This window comes from Ursus maritimus, unplaced genomic scaffold, assembly GCF_017311325.1.
Source record: "Ursus maritimus isolate PB19 unplaced genomic scaffold, ASM1731132v1 scaffold_3, whole genome shotgun sequence".
Lineage (NCBI taxonomy): Eukaryota > Metazoa > Chordata > Mammalia > Carnivora > Ursidae > Ursus > Ursus maritimus.
Window position 1 is genome coordinate 51,432,441 of NW_024425563.1, and position 15,574 is coordinate 51,448,014.

A 15,574-nucleotide genomic window follows, 5' to 3' on the forward strand; every position below is an offset into this window, starting at 1 on the left:
GGGGCCGCCCACCAGCTGCGTTATCGAAAAGTTCTCTTTTCGTTGAAATAGGAGGTTGAAGCTCCCTGTGGCCTGGAGCCCTTGAACGTCGGGGCCACTGGCACGAGAGGTGCGGGGAGGTGGGGATGTTTAGGCGCCACAAGGGTGCTTCCCGGGGACTAAGGGTCCCCGGTTCCACGAGGACGCACCCACCTAGGAGAAGCCCTTATGGGTGCCCCCCGGGGGGCTTCTTCCCTGGGATCGGGGGGCCTCTTCCGAGGGGGCGCCGAGCTGAGGCCGAACCGGGATCACGGACGGGTCGGGCACGGGGGCGAGGAGGGGCGCGTCTAGTCAGTGCCACCAGAGACGCCCACGTGGCCTGTTCCGACGTCGAGCCGGTCGGAAGACACTTACCGAGTCAGGCACCGCGGTGGAAAAGGGAGGGCGCCGGAGAGACTAAGTTTAAAAGGGGCCTGGGCGGTCGGGCACCCTGAGGCAACCAACCAAAAAGTTACCCGAACGCCCCTCCCGGCCCTGTACCCGCCCCGCCAGGGGCGCCCGTTAGCTCTCGCACGCCCCCTGCCGGCAGCCCACGTCCCCCAGCCCGGGCCTCGGAGCCTGTGGAGTCGAGGGCACACCTGCCCGAACTCCTTTCTGGGCGTGGTGTGCGTGTACCTCGCTGCGGGTTAGATGAAGCTCCAGGCATCAGATAATGTTACGTAGGTATCCCCCCCCACCATATTCCATGCCTTCCCTCAGGGTGGTCTGTAAGTCTTCAAAGCACGGCTGCACGGGACCCGCACCCCCAGCCTTGTCCTTAATCTGCTTTTGGAATTTTGAGATTTGGGGCTTCGAGAAACTGGGACACTTGAGATTATTTTGGTTGGAGGGACTGTTTAACACAAGTATCTTCTGAGTGCTGACTGTGCCAGGCAATGTGATTGGTAGTGGGGGCAGAAAGTGGAATGAGAAACTGCACCTGCCCTCAAGGAACATAAAATGACATTCACTGGCTGATAGAAGCCCACATGGTGTGCCAAGGGCACAGCACGAACCACTGAGCCCAGCCTGCTAAGGGGTCAGGGAAGGCTCCTTGGAGGAGGGGTACCTACTGAGAGTCTAGCATTACCAGCAGGAAGGTGACTGCACATCAAATATATATTGGAGAGGTAAAAATCAGAGGCCAAGAGAATTAAAGAGGAATTCTAGAGTAGAAGACACCTTAGAGATCAGCTAGAATTTTCTCTGGTGGAGTAGAACCAGCCTTAGGGTGTTCTCCAAAAGCAGAGTTGTCATGATGGTGGAATATAAGCTCCACGAGGACTCTCTTTTCTTCTCTGCTAGGTTCCCAAAACTCAGCATAGTGCCTGGAATATGTTTGGGTAAGGGCGAAATGACTCCAGGAAAAGATACTCACTGGTTATCCCCCAATGTAGCTGAATATTCATGCTATCAAACTCTTGAAGGCTCATAGTCGTGGCAATGATGAGGCCTTATCCTAGGCTTTAACTTTCCTGGGTCACCTTGAGTGTGATTTTTTCCCTGCCTTCCCAGTACATGGCCTAGGGCTTGGTGCGCTGTTAAGGACTTGATAAAACCTGCTGAATTTCCTCTCTTGGCCTGTATTTGGCCTGCCTTTCACATACACTTGTAGAGAAGGCATCTTGGGGCCTCGGGAAGTGTTGGGCATTTCTCTGGCTAGTTTTGCTGCTGCTAGTGGGGAACCTTACCCTCCCCCTGCCATGTTTCTCTGTGGAGAAACTTCTGTTGGATAATGCCCCAAGCCTCCGTCCACCATTTCCTCATTCCCTTCCAGAAGAGGAAGGAATTCCAATAAGATCCAATGCAAACATGAATTTTGGAATTTTGTCATTGAGTCATTGAGGTTTTTCTTGGTTCAGTACACAGTCAGTTGGGTACATTTTAAGTGTCATTACCTTTACCTCTGTGCTTTTCTGCTTTTAGTCCTAAATAAATATCAGATTTCTCAGTAACTGTACTCATTTAAAATTTTTGGCCCCCAAGTACATCATGGTGGGTAACATCCAGTGGCTCATCTTCCTCTAAGAAAAGCAAATCCACCAGAAGGCTATAAACTGAGGATTCATCTTTTTCTTCCCTCACTGCCCAGGATCATTGTAAGGCAATGGGGACTCAAGGTCTAGACTGGGATGGAAGTAAAACAGACTGAACTCCGAGGATGCAATCTTATCAGTAGTGAAGCCAACACTTCAATTTCCATTCTGTGTTTTGTCTCTGCGTTGGATCTGTATATGGAAGGGGGAGAAAGCACATTATTTATCACCTTCCTCAAACCCTGCAGTTGCTGGATCCCTATACCCAGGAGATCCTAAGACTTACTTGTTCTCAATGAACTGACATCAGACACAGTTCTAGGGCATTTGCTTTCACAAATTAATTGGCCCATTTATTTGCTTTTGTCTCTGTGTTGAGTGCATATTTTATTGTGTTGTTGTAGTGGAGAGTCAGAAGATAAAGGAACTGCAGGCATTATTCATGATTTAAATGATCACTCCAGTCCAGGAACAGTTTAATTGGTTGTTGGGCCATTTGCCACAAGCAGGTCTGTGCCCAGCAGCCTGCCTTTTCCAAGCAGCTGTAGGCTTGTTTTCAAGCCAAGTGAGAATGTCTGCCCACACTAAAGGCTATTGGTTTCATCTGCCTAAATAAACTTGTGTGGCTGATTTTGGCAATTAGAAGGTGTACTTGTAAGTGTCCTGGGAGCACTGGGATATGAATGTGCTGCTTTCTGATCCCCATTGGGTACAAAACAGACTATTTAAAAAAATCCCCTTTCGGGGTGCCTGGGTGGCTCAGTTGGTTAAGGGCCTGCCTTCAGCTCAGGTCATGATCCCAGAGTCCTGGGATTGAACCCCACGTTGGGCTCTCTGCTCAGTGGGGAGTCTGCTTCTTCCTCTCCCTCTGCTGTTCCCCCTGCTTGTGCACTCATGAGCTCTCTCTTTCTGTGTCAAATAAATAAATAAATAAATAAATAAATAAATAAATAAAATCTTTAAAAAAAAATCCCCTTTCAGGTTTCTTATTTACAAACTTCATCATTGTTCACCATACTTTTAGGAAATATATGAATAAAGGTATAAAATAGAATTTTATTTGGTTATGTATCAATATATCTAATGTATCACCTTAATTGGTAAGAATGATCTGGTTTGTTGTAAAACAAAGAAAATGAAAACATCTTTAACGTACTTCTACAACTAACCTCTTGTTGTAAAACAAAGAAAATGAAAACATCTTTAACGTACTTCTACAACTAACCTCTCAGTTCTTTACTTCTCTTTATAGCAAAACTCCAAGTGTTGTCTCTATTTGTCTTTAATTCCTCTCCTCCATTCATTTCTCAGTCTAATTATGCTGGTCAGCCCCTTGAAATGGTCCCCAGGGCCCTATCTCCTGCTATCCCTGCCCTTGTGTAGTCCCCTCCCCTTCAGTGTGGGCTGGACCTAGTGAATTCTTCCAATGAATAGAATATAGCATAAGTTAGGGGTTGGCATGTGGAAAGATGCTCCATATCATATGTCATTAGGGAATTGCAAATTAAAACAATGAGATGCCATTATGTATCTACTGGAATGGCTAAGTTCCAGATAGTGACAATACCAAATGTTGGTGAGGATGTAGAACATCAGGACCTCTCACTCACTACTGGTGGGAATGCAAAATGGTAGGCCATTTTGGAAAACAGTTTGGCAGTTCCTTACAAAACTGAACATACTCTTACCACATGATACAATCATGATCTTTGGTATTTTCCCAAGGGAGTTGAAAGCTTATGTCTACAAAAAACCTGTACACTGATGTTTATCAGAACTTTACTCATAATTGCCAAAGCCTGGAAGCAACCAAGATGTCTTTCAACAGACGAATGGATGAATAAATTGTGGTGCATCTAGACAATGGAATATTATTCTGCACTAAGAAAAATTAGCTATCAGGCCATAAGAAGACACAGATGAAACTTAAATGCATATTATTAAGTGAAAGAAGCCAATCTGAAAAGTCTACTTATTGTATAATCCCAACTATATGACATCTTGGGAAAGGCAAAACTATGGAAGCAGTGAAAAGATCAATGGTTGCCAGAGGTTTGGGGGAGAGAGGATGAATAGGTGGAGCACAGGCGATTCTTAGGGCAATGAAACTATTCTGTATGATATTATAAGGCTGGATACATGTTATTGCATAGTTTTCAGAGCCCATAAAAGTTACAGCACAGAGTGAATCCTATGGACTGAGGTTGGTTCATCTTTGTAACAAGTATTCTGCACTGGCAGAGAATGTTGGTAGTGTAGTGCAGATACTCTCTACTTCCTGCTCAATTTTTCTGTGAACCTTAAATTGCTCTGAAAAATAAGGTCTTTTAAAAAAATGATGGGATGTCATTCAGAGATTATGCTATAAGAGACTGAAGCTACCATCTTGGGCTGCTGTTTCTTGCCTTTGCTCTCTTAGATTCCTTGCTCGAGGGGAAGCAGGCTGCCATGTTGTGAGTTGCTTTAATGGAGAGACCCGCTTGGCAAGGAATAGATGTCTCAAGCTAATAGCCAACAAGGATCTGAGCCTGCCAGCAGCCCCATGAGCAAGCTTGAAAGTGAATCCTCCTATATTAAACCTCAAAAAGACTCCAGCCCTAGCCAACATCTTGATGGCAGTCCTGTGGGAGACCGTGAGCCAGAGGCACCCGGTAAGCTACACCCAGACTCCTGGCCCACGTGTGCTGTAAGAGAACACAGGCATACTGCTTTACACTGCTGTAGCTTGTGGCAATCTGTTATGCAGCACTAGATAACTAGTACACCAATCCATCACTCCATGGAAGCAACTCTTTGCAAGGGCCACAGTGCATTTAGTCTTGACCTTAGTTGTCTTGTCAGTGGCAAGTGTGAGCACCCTCTTCTAGAAATACTTCTCATTTGGCTTCCAGGTCACCACACTTTGTTTTTGTTTGTTTTTCCCAACCTCATGGATGCTTCTTCTCAGGCTCTGTTACTGGATCCTTTTCATTTGTCCACCTTAACTCTGGAGAGTTCTCCAGGGCTCAGTCCTCAGATCTCAACTGTCATAAGCTGCTTGTTATAGCAGAATTGTGTTCCCCTAAAATCATGTTGAAGCTCAAATCCCCAGTGTGACTGTATTTGCAGATAGGGCCTTTTGGGAGATAATTAAGTTAAATGAAGTCATGAGGATGAGGTCCTAATCCAACAGGACTAGTGTCCTTATACGAAGAGAAAAAGTCACCAGGTCTCTCTCTCTCTCACTCTCTCACTCTCTCTCTTTATGTCCACATGAACAGAGGCAAGGCCATGTGAGGACACAGCAAGAAGATACTGTCTATAGCCTTAATGGAAATTAACCCTGATGGCTCTTTGATCTTGGACTTGGACCCTCCAGAACTGTGAGAAAATACATTTCTGTTGTTGAAGTTCTGCAATCTGTGGGTAGTTGGTTATGGTGGTCCTCGCCAATGACTGCACCATCCTAGAAGGGAGGCCTTTTCTGACCACCCTGCATGAAGTGTCAGTGTCCCTTCTCCCACCCAGCATGCCTATCCTCCTTACTGTTTGTTCTTTACAGTACGTTAGCCTCCTTTTCTTGTTTGTTTGTTTATTGTTCCTCTCCGCTGGATAGAGTCTCAGTGCTGTAAATGCAGAGACTTGTGCCCACCAGCACCCAGCACTGTGTGGGGCACATCTTAGACCCTCACGAGATGGTTGTTCAATGCTCAAGATTGAACTGGAGCAAACTCTGCCCGTGCTAACATTGCTTCAAATTCCCCAAACAACTGCCAGTGCTCAAAAAAGGAAGAAAATACTATCAAAAAGTGAGCTCTAGTCACAATGGCCACCTAACTTATACAGCCTCACCTGCATAATTCTTAGAATCAATCAGGGATTGTACATGGTTACATACACGAAATAAATATACTAGGGCTCAACTTAATGGCAATCTTATTTTCCTCACATAACAATTCAGAACTGGTGGGGGACCCAGTTTCTTTCTTTGTGTTTAGCCATCCTTAGTCTGTGGCTTTAGCCCTTCTGGATGACTCCTCGTGGTCACAAGATGGCTCCTGCACATCCAGCATTTCATCCACATTCCAGGCAAGATGACTGAAAGGGCAGAGGGCAAAGGCAAATGGCCACAAAGTAGCTTTTTTAAAAAGCACTTTCCCAGACGCCTTATTTAGCGATTTCCACTTATATCTCATTGGCCAGAAATGTGCTACATGCCCTCCTCTAGCTGCAAATGATAGTAGCAAGTGCATTAAAACAGCAACAACAACAACAACTGGATATATTACCACCCTGAACAAAAGTGGGGTGCTTTTGCAGAAAAGAGGTGGCAGAGTAATGGAAATTGTGTAGGTATTCAAGTGTGAGCCTCTTCCTTTTGCACAAGAAAAGCAATTTTCCCAATTTTCAGACCTAAAGAATATATCCCCAACCCCATGTTCCATGTTCCTACTTTAATCCAGATGGAGTTCTAGGGTAGTGAGAACAGCAGGTACAGAAGCTCTGAGTGGACAGTGAGAAAGAGCCACGGAACATGAGCATGTGGGACAGAAAATAATTGCAGATGAGTTTTGCTTAGTTGTATTTTTATGTGATTGTTCAAATCAGCATTGCCAAGCTTACATTTCGAGAGGGTAGGGATTGTGACTGCTTAATTTCTGTATATAAAACCCAAGCTGCATGAACCTCGTACAGGCAGTTGCTAATAAATGCCTTTCCCAGAAATGATGATAAACATGTGAAGCCGCTTGATTGCATTGTCCTTTTTGATGAACGTGTGTTTATGACCCACATTCGGAAGCCTGGAAATAGCTGCCAGGCTCATCCAAGTTTGTGCTGGGTAATTGAATGCAGCAATCCTGCAAATGGCTTCTCCTAAATCATGCTTCAAGCTTTAAAAAAATGATACTGAAACAATGAATAATCCTTTTGTTCTCTCCAGAGATGCCCCTAATACATGTTTTTCATTCCTCACCCTCGATGTGACTAACCATCCGTGCAACCAGAACTGTACCACCTTGAGGGGAAGTGACGGGGTCTGTTCAGCTTCTCTTGAGATCCATCACCCTGTGTCCTCTCTTCTCTCCTCACCAGATGTAGTCTTTATGGCAGGCAGTGAGATCCCAAATGTTGTATCTGCATTCTGCTAGATAGGGCCTGAGGTGCCCAGAGGGCTTTATGTTTAGTGAGCCCGGTAAATTTATTCAGGTTCAATAATTTAAACAGGCCTTTGAGGTAAGCGTTTGGTCTATTTTTGTAAAGGGCCCAGTCTTTCAGGTTCCTGCTCCCTTCCTTCCCTTCTCCATGGCATCTGGTGAGGGTATGAGAGAGGTGCATAGGGCACTGGAGGGGAGACAGGGTAACCCTGATCATTCGTGTTCCAGCTGGTCTTTGCTGCAGTGGGGACTGTCCTCAGACAGTGACCACTGCGATATGACTGTTCCGGTCTGGCTCTTCTCCGGGGTTTGCGGCTGAAACCTGGGGCCTGGCAGCTCACGGCACACACTTGCTCTTGTTTTGGGCAGGCCTTGGGAACCTGCCCTGGCCAGCCTGTCTACCCCCACGGCCGCCACATTGCTTTCTTCATCGCACTTACTTATGCATCCATCTACCTGTCTCTTGCCTGGCTTTCTCTACTAAAACTTCAAGTCCCTTTCAAGATTATTTACTTAGGGGTCTCCTGTCCCCTGGGGATGTGGACAGTTACATCCTTCTCTAGTTCTGTCTGTGTCTCTATCCCCACCTCCGGGCCCAGACCTATATGTGTACCAATCTATATCGATTAAGATCATGGACTCTAAAACCTACCTTCCTGTGTTCAAATCCTTGTTCTGCTACTATTAGTTGTGCACACCTGGCAAGTTACTCAGTCCCCCTATGCCTCGCTCTCCTTATTTGTAAAATAGGGAGGATAAAAGTGGCTACCATATAGGTTGTGAGAAACACATAAGTTCCTAACCGGAGGGCCTGACACACAGAAAGCACCATGGAAGTATTTGCTGCTGTTTTACCAACTGCCTTTCCTACTAGGATGTAAAGTTCAGGAAGGCAGAAGCTTTGCCTGTCTTTTTTATTGTTCTATCTCCAGATCCCTGTGCAACGAAGAGGCACCTCATCACCATTTGTGGGATGAAGGAATAAACGAAAGTATCAAGAAACAAAAAAGAGAAAAACACAATATATTCCCCAAAACATTACCACCCTATGAAACTCCCCCTGGTACGATATATGTCACCCTCAAGATTATCTCCTCCTGTTTAGTGCTCTCCTAGGAAGGTGAGAACTAGATCTTAGTGGTTAATGAATTTTCCTATCTCCAAATTACCCTTCCCCGGGGCTTCCTGACCCCTGGTGGGCAGCCTGGGATCTGGGGAAGTCCCACCCCCTGATACTCAGGAGTCCTACTCTTTCTGTTGCAGGATTTCTCAGCCTTTACTGCCCACTGTTGTTGGTCACGCTGTTTGGGACAATGAAGAGGTAGACCAGACGAAGAGTGGTGGGCAGCAAAGCCAAGTTTATTGAGTAATAGTGCGAAGCTCCCGGAGAGGGAGGGGACCCGAGAGGGCCACAGTTGGAGTGTCTAAGTTTAGGGGTTTTTATGCTCTCCTTTGCAGAACTATCTTAAGCAATCAGAGTGGGCTGAGTCGTGCCAATCAGGGCTTTGGTCACGTATCTGTCTACCTCTTGGGCTAATCTGCTGATGGTCTTTTTTGGCTGATATCTGGGGGCTTATGTCTTAACTGTCCCTTGCCCGTGATAGTGACAGATGCTTTGTGGTTGTCTTATTTTAGGACATTTTGCAGAAGTCATTTCTGCAAAGGCTGTAAAACGGAATACTAGTGTGGTCCTGTCTAAGCTGCAAAACAGGATGTAAGTGCTGTTTTATCTTAGCTGTTCTGACTCCATATTTTCTTGTTGGAGACCCTGGTCCTGACTACCTCACTGTCGAACGAACTCCTAACATTTCCTCACAGAGCGTGAACACTGTTCTCTCCTACTGCGAGGGGAGTGGGGGCCGGGTGCTTAGAATGTCATGTTTCGCCTGTGCGCATCTGCGCCTGTGTATTGGTGAGGAAGGCAGACGACAACGAGCAGCTCTCACTACCTGTCAGCAGCCATGTTCAAACCCATGCCTTCTTTCCTCCTGCGATGGTCTCTTGCCAGTTCCTGGTCTTCTGTGTCTGGCTGGAGAGAGACTCGGTCCTGGCCGAGCGAGCTCTCCCCAGGGCTCTGTGGCATCTACCACTGTGCCTTCAGAACATCCCAGTGGCTGCTCTTGTTCCAAACATGCCCCAGGTCACCCCATTATTGGCAAGGGGTGCTGCTTATGGAAATGAGCTTCATTTCTGATAAGAGGCTCAGAATCCAAAGCAATCTCTTTGAATTTGAACCGAATTTGAATTGTGATGAATCCTTTAATTGCGTCTCAGTCTGCTTTCTGCTGGCTTTCCTCTTGCTGCTTCCTCAGGGCATGGCACACCTCTCAGCCGGACTTTGCTCAAGATGACTTGGATGTAATTTTTAAAATAGGAGTTTGTAGGGGCGCCTGGCTGCTGCACGCAGTTGGGCGTCAGACTCCTAGTTTGGGCTCAGGTCATGATCTTGAAGCGGGAGAGCTAGGTTCTTGTCTCACAGAGTCCAAGAATGAATCTCGTGGACTAAGGAGAGTGAGTAAAGCCTTCGAGTTTTTATTAAGCAAGAGTACAGGAAGAAAAGCTCTCAAGAGTGAGAGGGGTCCCGACAGGGTTGCCACTGAAGGCTTTTAGGGTTGGTCTTTTATTGAAAGCTAACTAGGGAACTTAAATCTTTTTAATTTGTTGACGGCACCTTTGTGTAAGCAAGACTAGTGATAATATCTTTAATGGCTTACTTCTTTTTAGGGTCTGGTTATTTTCGGTTGAGTACAGGAGACTGTCATAAATAAGACCCTCCCCACCCCGCCCAGACACCTAGGGGCAGGGTGGTCTGGTGTGTTCCCTTATCACTGATTTCCTTACACCTCCGCATTTTTGGGATTTCTGTGAGCCGGATCGCATAGCCCCCATCTATCTCTCCCTACCTAACCCTGCTTGTCCCTTACTCAATTTCAGGGTCGCGAGATCGATCCCCACTAGGGGCTCCGCATGCAGACACTGCGCTCAGTGTGGCATTTGCTTAAGACTCTCTTTCCTCTGCATCTCCCCCACCCCCAAATAAATAAATAAATAAATCTTTTAAAAAATAAAGTAGGAGTTTGTAATCAGTCCACAAGGCATAGAAGTCAGCCCCACATATTGCAGGGGAGGGTTTGACCACTGTCTGATCCCACCCAAGTGAAGCGTTAGGGCTCCACCCCTCTGAATATTAAGGGTCCTGATTCTGTTCAGTGGTGTCCTGGGGCACCAATGATGTGTTCCCATGTGAAAGTTTGGAATGGCTGGAATTGAAGTGTAAGTGGGTTTTCTTCTGCTGGGAAAACCACAGGCATCCTGCAAGCCCCTGTTGACAGAAGGCTCTCACCCGACAGCAAAGAAAAGAATGATGAAAGTGACTTCTCCATCTACGTGCTCCCAAGGGCATATGCTGATCTTTAGATGTTGGCTTGGCGTTTCATGTGGCCAGGAGTAAAGAGAGCCCCTCTTCTGCTTGCTAGAGTTTTATATTATTCATTAATTGGTTCTTTTTAAAAGGCAGTAAGAGAGGGATTCTCTCTGGGAAAAAGATACATAAAATTTTCTGCAATTAAAAAAATGGTTATTTTTTTCCTGAGGGATTATGCATACTTGCTACTGTGAAATATTTCCATTAGAAATTAGAGTAATGGTTATTTAATAAGATGTTAACCACGCCGATTCTTTGCCCTCTGCTGAGGTCACTTTTGTTTCAAAAGTCCGGATGGTGGAGAATCCCTGCTCTCCATCAGACCCCTTTCTTAGGAGAGGCAAACATAGGGTCTTCCGTGGGCGAGCTCTGTGGATATGACTTGGCTGCTGTTTCCAAAAGGACGAGGTGACCCAACCTTCTCTTTTAAAACCCAAGCTATTGTCTGTAATGACATCTAATTTCAATTTTTCTTTTTTCATTTGGGGTCCTTAAGGGGGAACTTCTACCTTACAGTAGAAACATTACCCTGTAGCAAGCTTACGAAATTCTTCAGAAGAGAGCAAAAGGTTGTAAGTGATATTGCAGAACTATTAACATTTTTGTTTCTTTTTCTTACCATTTTTGTTAGGAAAAGAATATCATAGAAATTCTGGTGGTCATGTATCCCCTGGTGTGTACTGTATGCTTTAGGAAAGTAAGATCAGGAAACTGGAACAGAGAGAGATGGGGAAAAGGAGTTCCTATTTTAGATAGGATGGTCAGCTATGAGAGGCTGATATTTCTGAGGAGATCTGAAGGTAGTGAGGGACTGAGCGATGAGAAAGCAGGCAGAGGGAATGTGACTGCAAAGGCCCTGAGGTGAGAAGGTGGGAGCATGGTGATCTCCTGATATGATTCCCCCAACTTGGAGCCTTGGAGCAGGCCGTCTTCTCTCCAAATCAGGGTTCTGGGCCCCCATCTCTGACCTCTTTTCCTATTCCCATGCGCTCCCCCAAATCTCTGGGAAGCGGGGCCTCTTCCTCCTCTTCTCTCTGCTGGAAGCCATTGCTTTGGTGTTAGCTGTGTACCTTGCTTTCCCCCTCCTCCCCACCCCTGAAATTTTAATTCATAAGGCCACTTGTGGAAATTTTTTTAAAAGATGAAATTGTCTCCATGTCTTTTCATTTTAGCTATAACAATCCTGCTTCTCTTTGAGGCAGTGTGAATGCCTCACCTAGCTGTCTATAGTCACATACACGGCAAAGGGTTGGGCAGAGGACATAGAGAATAACAGCGTATTGCCTTGGCCTTTCCTGCCCCCCACCCAGTTGCTGGAGCTGTGCTTTGTGTACCTTTAAGTAGACAAATCTGCCTTCTGGAATCATGACCTATGACTTGCCGATTTCCAAAAGCAATGGCTTTGTTCTTAGTCCTCATCCTACAGGGATTTTTCTACAGAATCTGACACGGTGGGCCACATACTGCTGCTGGCAATGGACTACCTCACAACTAACTAGCTCATTATTTTCAAGCGCATACGCTGAGTGCCAACCATGGACAGGTGACGCTGCAGATGCTAGGTGTGCAGGAGAATCACACACACGTCCCGTGCCACGAGTAACAGTCCTGGGCGGTGGGGGGGGGAGGTTGGCAGCTGAGGGGCAGAGGGTACTCAGGGAGTGTGCAGGAGGGGTTCCTCGCCTGACCTGGGGCTGGCGCTGGGAAAGTGTCCCTGGACGTCTGAGTGTGAGTGTGCAGACTCTAATTTCACACAGTGCTGGTCCTCGTCCTGCCTGCCCTTTCTGCGCCACCTGCCTGCCTCTGCCAGCTTGTCCTACTCTCTCGATTGGGCACTTTATCTGAGTGCTTTCTGGCCACATTATCTTTCCATATTGTCTGCCTTACAGGTTTTCTCTTTCCTCATACTTCTACCGTACATAAATCCCACATCCCTATCTTCAATCTCTGTTTGGCTCCAAAGTCCGCCCTTGACTCACCTGCTCTTTCCAGCTCCTCACTTTCGCACTTCTTGGAATCTCCTTCCTTCTGACGTAGTTCAGCCTCATTTGTGAATCAACCTTGACCAATGTTTCCCTGCTACTTTCAAAGTACTGTTGGGAGAGACAGTCTACCATAGGCATTGAGTATCCCTGCATGTTCTGAGTGTGATGAGAATGCAAGGCTCTGATGGTTCTTCACCTTGGCCATTCAGGCCTATGTTCACAGCAAGCAGCCATGAGGGATGAGGTAATGCCTCCTCCCAGACAAAGACCAGGCTTGCTTCTGTGCATATAGAAACAGTGAATTTCCCAGCTGAGTGTTCCTCTCGCATAACACAGTGCTCTGCATGTACAAGCATCCTGGATGGGTCTGTGGTGTCATCAATACGGAGTTTGGGGAGGCACAGGGAAACCCTGCAAACCAACACCAAGCTCTGGCTACTTCTTTGGCCATATATAATGAATAGCACTTTGGTCTCTGACCCAAGGGTCTCATGACTTTTGCCAGCATCCATGGAAGACCAACTTGCCAGCTTGTAAGTAGGGTAAAATTTCAGGGCCTGCATAGTTCTTAGCAAGTTCTCCCTCTAAGACGCTAACTCCAGCATACCATTTGGGATTGCTAGGCAACCAGGTTGCTTCTTAGGCCCTGAATGGCTATTGAGCACTGGGTTTTCTCCATTATGCCCTTTCCCACCATTGTTGACCTGCTGCAGCTCTCCTCTGGGCTTAAGATGAATGTTCCCCACTCAGTTCCTGTCCTGGAATTCTGTCCCTTCCTGTTATTCTTGTGTGTTATACCTTCTGCTGGTCGCTAATGACTGGATTAGAAAGCAGAAGGGCTTGGAAAGTCATTCTGTCTTAAATGAGAAATAATGTGGGCTCAGATGCAGCTCTCTTTGACACACAAACTGAGATTGAATCTGCCATAAGAGAACTCCTACTTCTGACTGTACACAGAGAGTTACCATATAGGCTGTAGGTAATACTAATGCTTGCTAAACCTTTTATTTGCACAGTGGGTTCACTTAAGTAAGTAAGTAAGTTTCCATCTATTATCTCACCTCACCTCAAGATAATTGGGAGGTAACTATGGCAGGTAATCCCAACGTTGCAGATAAGAGAGCCAGGACTGGAGGATTAAGTGACCTGCTCAAGGTCAAACAACTAGGGAGCAGCAGGACTAGGATGAGAGCTGGTGCTGCTCATCCCCTGGCTGGGCCTTTCCTGCTGAATCTTTATCATGGTTACATAGTTCAGTACATAGATCACTCTTAACCACGGAGTCAAACACTGCACACACTCAGATGGACACTATTAATGTTTAGTAATTTTAAGGAAATCTGACATATTTTGCCTTCCTAGGGGCAAGTAAAATAAATTATTGAAGTGCTACTATGCCTCTCTAAAAAGGGAAGGTATTTATGTACCAATATGGAATGATCACGATGAAATATTCTTTTTCTTTTTCAAGACACATTGATTCAGCGTCATGATCAGACTCTTACATTTAGCAATCAACAGCATGGGTGAAAAAAAAAAATCTACCTAAAAATCCTTTGTTGGAATGCTTTACACTTTCCACAGAACAGATACTAAAATAACCTGTTAGACAATTAGTCACAAATCCAGTCCTCGAGGTTTTTGCCCAGACACATGAGTATTGTCTGAAACCTGTCTTCTTTGCAGCGAGGCTGTGCCACCACTGTGCTAGGCTGACATCACAAGTCTGTTGTAACCGGCAGCTTCCCTGTCACTTCTCTGGCCCTCCTCTCCTGCTCAGCTTTGCTTCCTGGCAGTCATGAACCCCACTGCCACGGCCAGAGTTACTGCTGCCATGGGAACGGCCTGAGCTGCCTTGGCTCCACGGTTTGACAAGGTATTAGCCTCCACCAGCACAGGGGCAGAGCTTCTGCCTCTAAAATGTCCTCCTTTCGTGGGTCCAAAATTTGAAGTTTGATTGTTGTCATTGCCAAAATCATTACAGCTCCCACTGCCTCCAGAGCTGTGCTTCCATCATTACCAAATCCGTAATAGCCATCCCCAGTGCCACCGTATCTGCCACCACCTCGACTGCCACGAAAGCCACCTCGCCCACTGAAGGGTGCTCTCACGACCAAAGTTAGCATTCCCACCAAAACCATCTCCACAGCCACTACCAAAATTTCCACAACCACTTCGACTTCTTTGGTTGGTTGAATCACTAGCTATCTCTTGCTTAAATAGGGCTTTTCTTACTTCACAGTTGTGACCATTCGTAGTATGGGATTTTTTTTTTTTTTTGTGAGACCGCGAGAGAGAGAGAGAGAGAGAGAGAGAGAGAGAGGGAGAGAGGGCATGAGTGGGGAGAGGGAGGGGCAGAGGGAAACACAGAGAATCTTAAGCAGGCTCTACACTCAGGGTAGAGGCTCCAGAGATCCTGAGATCATGACCTGAGCCAAAACCAAGAGTCCGATGCTCAACTGACTGAGCCACCCAGGTATTTTTGAATGACAATTTTGTCTACAGAGTCATGGTCATCAAATGTTACAAAAGCAAACCTCTCTTCTTGCCACTGCCTTGGTCAGTCATGATTTCAATCACTTCAATTTTCCCATACTGCTCAAAATAATCTCTTGGGTGGTGTTCTTCAGTGTCTTCTTTCATGCCACCAACAAAACTCTTTCTCATAGTTAAGTGGGCACCATGTCTTTGAGAATTTTCTCCTGAGACAGCCCTCTTTGGTTCCACAACTCTTCCATCCACCTTGTGTGGCCTCGCATTCGCGGCTGCATCCACTTCCTCCATAGGGGCATCCGTGACAAACCCGAAGCCTCTGGAACACTTGGTGTTTGGGTCTTTCATTACCACACAGTCCATAAGTGTTCCTCATTGCTCAAAATGGCTCCTCGGACTCTCATCAGTTGTTTCAAAGCTCAAACCTTTGATGAAGAGCTTCTGCAGCTGTTCAGGCTCTTTGGGAGACTCTGACTTAGACAT

General features: G+C 46.2%; 1 long non-coding RNA gene and 1 pseudogene across 3 annotated transcripts in view; one reads left to right on the plus strand and one right to left on the minus strand.

Moving 5' to 3' along the window:
- Positions 1-8,846, plus strand: part of LOC103658874 — a 47,063-nt gene extending 38,217 nt beyond the window's left edge. For 2 of the 3 annotated variants that reach the window (XR_005838567.1, XR_005838568.1), the window contains 4 exons: positions 4,474-4,705; positions 5,315-5,416; positions 8,122-8,309; positions 8,825-8,846. This is a non-coding gene — a long non-coding RNA (uncharacterized LOC103658874). The remainder of the gene's footprint in view (positions 1-4,473; positions 4,706-5,314; positions 5,417-8,121; positions 8,310-8,824) is intronic. The other variant, XR_005838569.1, reaches the window with a different exon arrangement.
- A 4,688-nt stretch (positions 8,847-13,534) lies between these two features.
- Positions 13,535-15,574, minus strand: LOC103658873 (annotated as a pseudogene).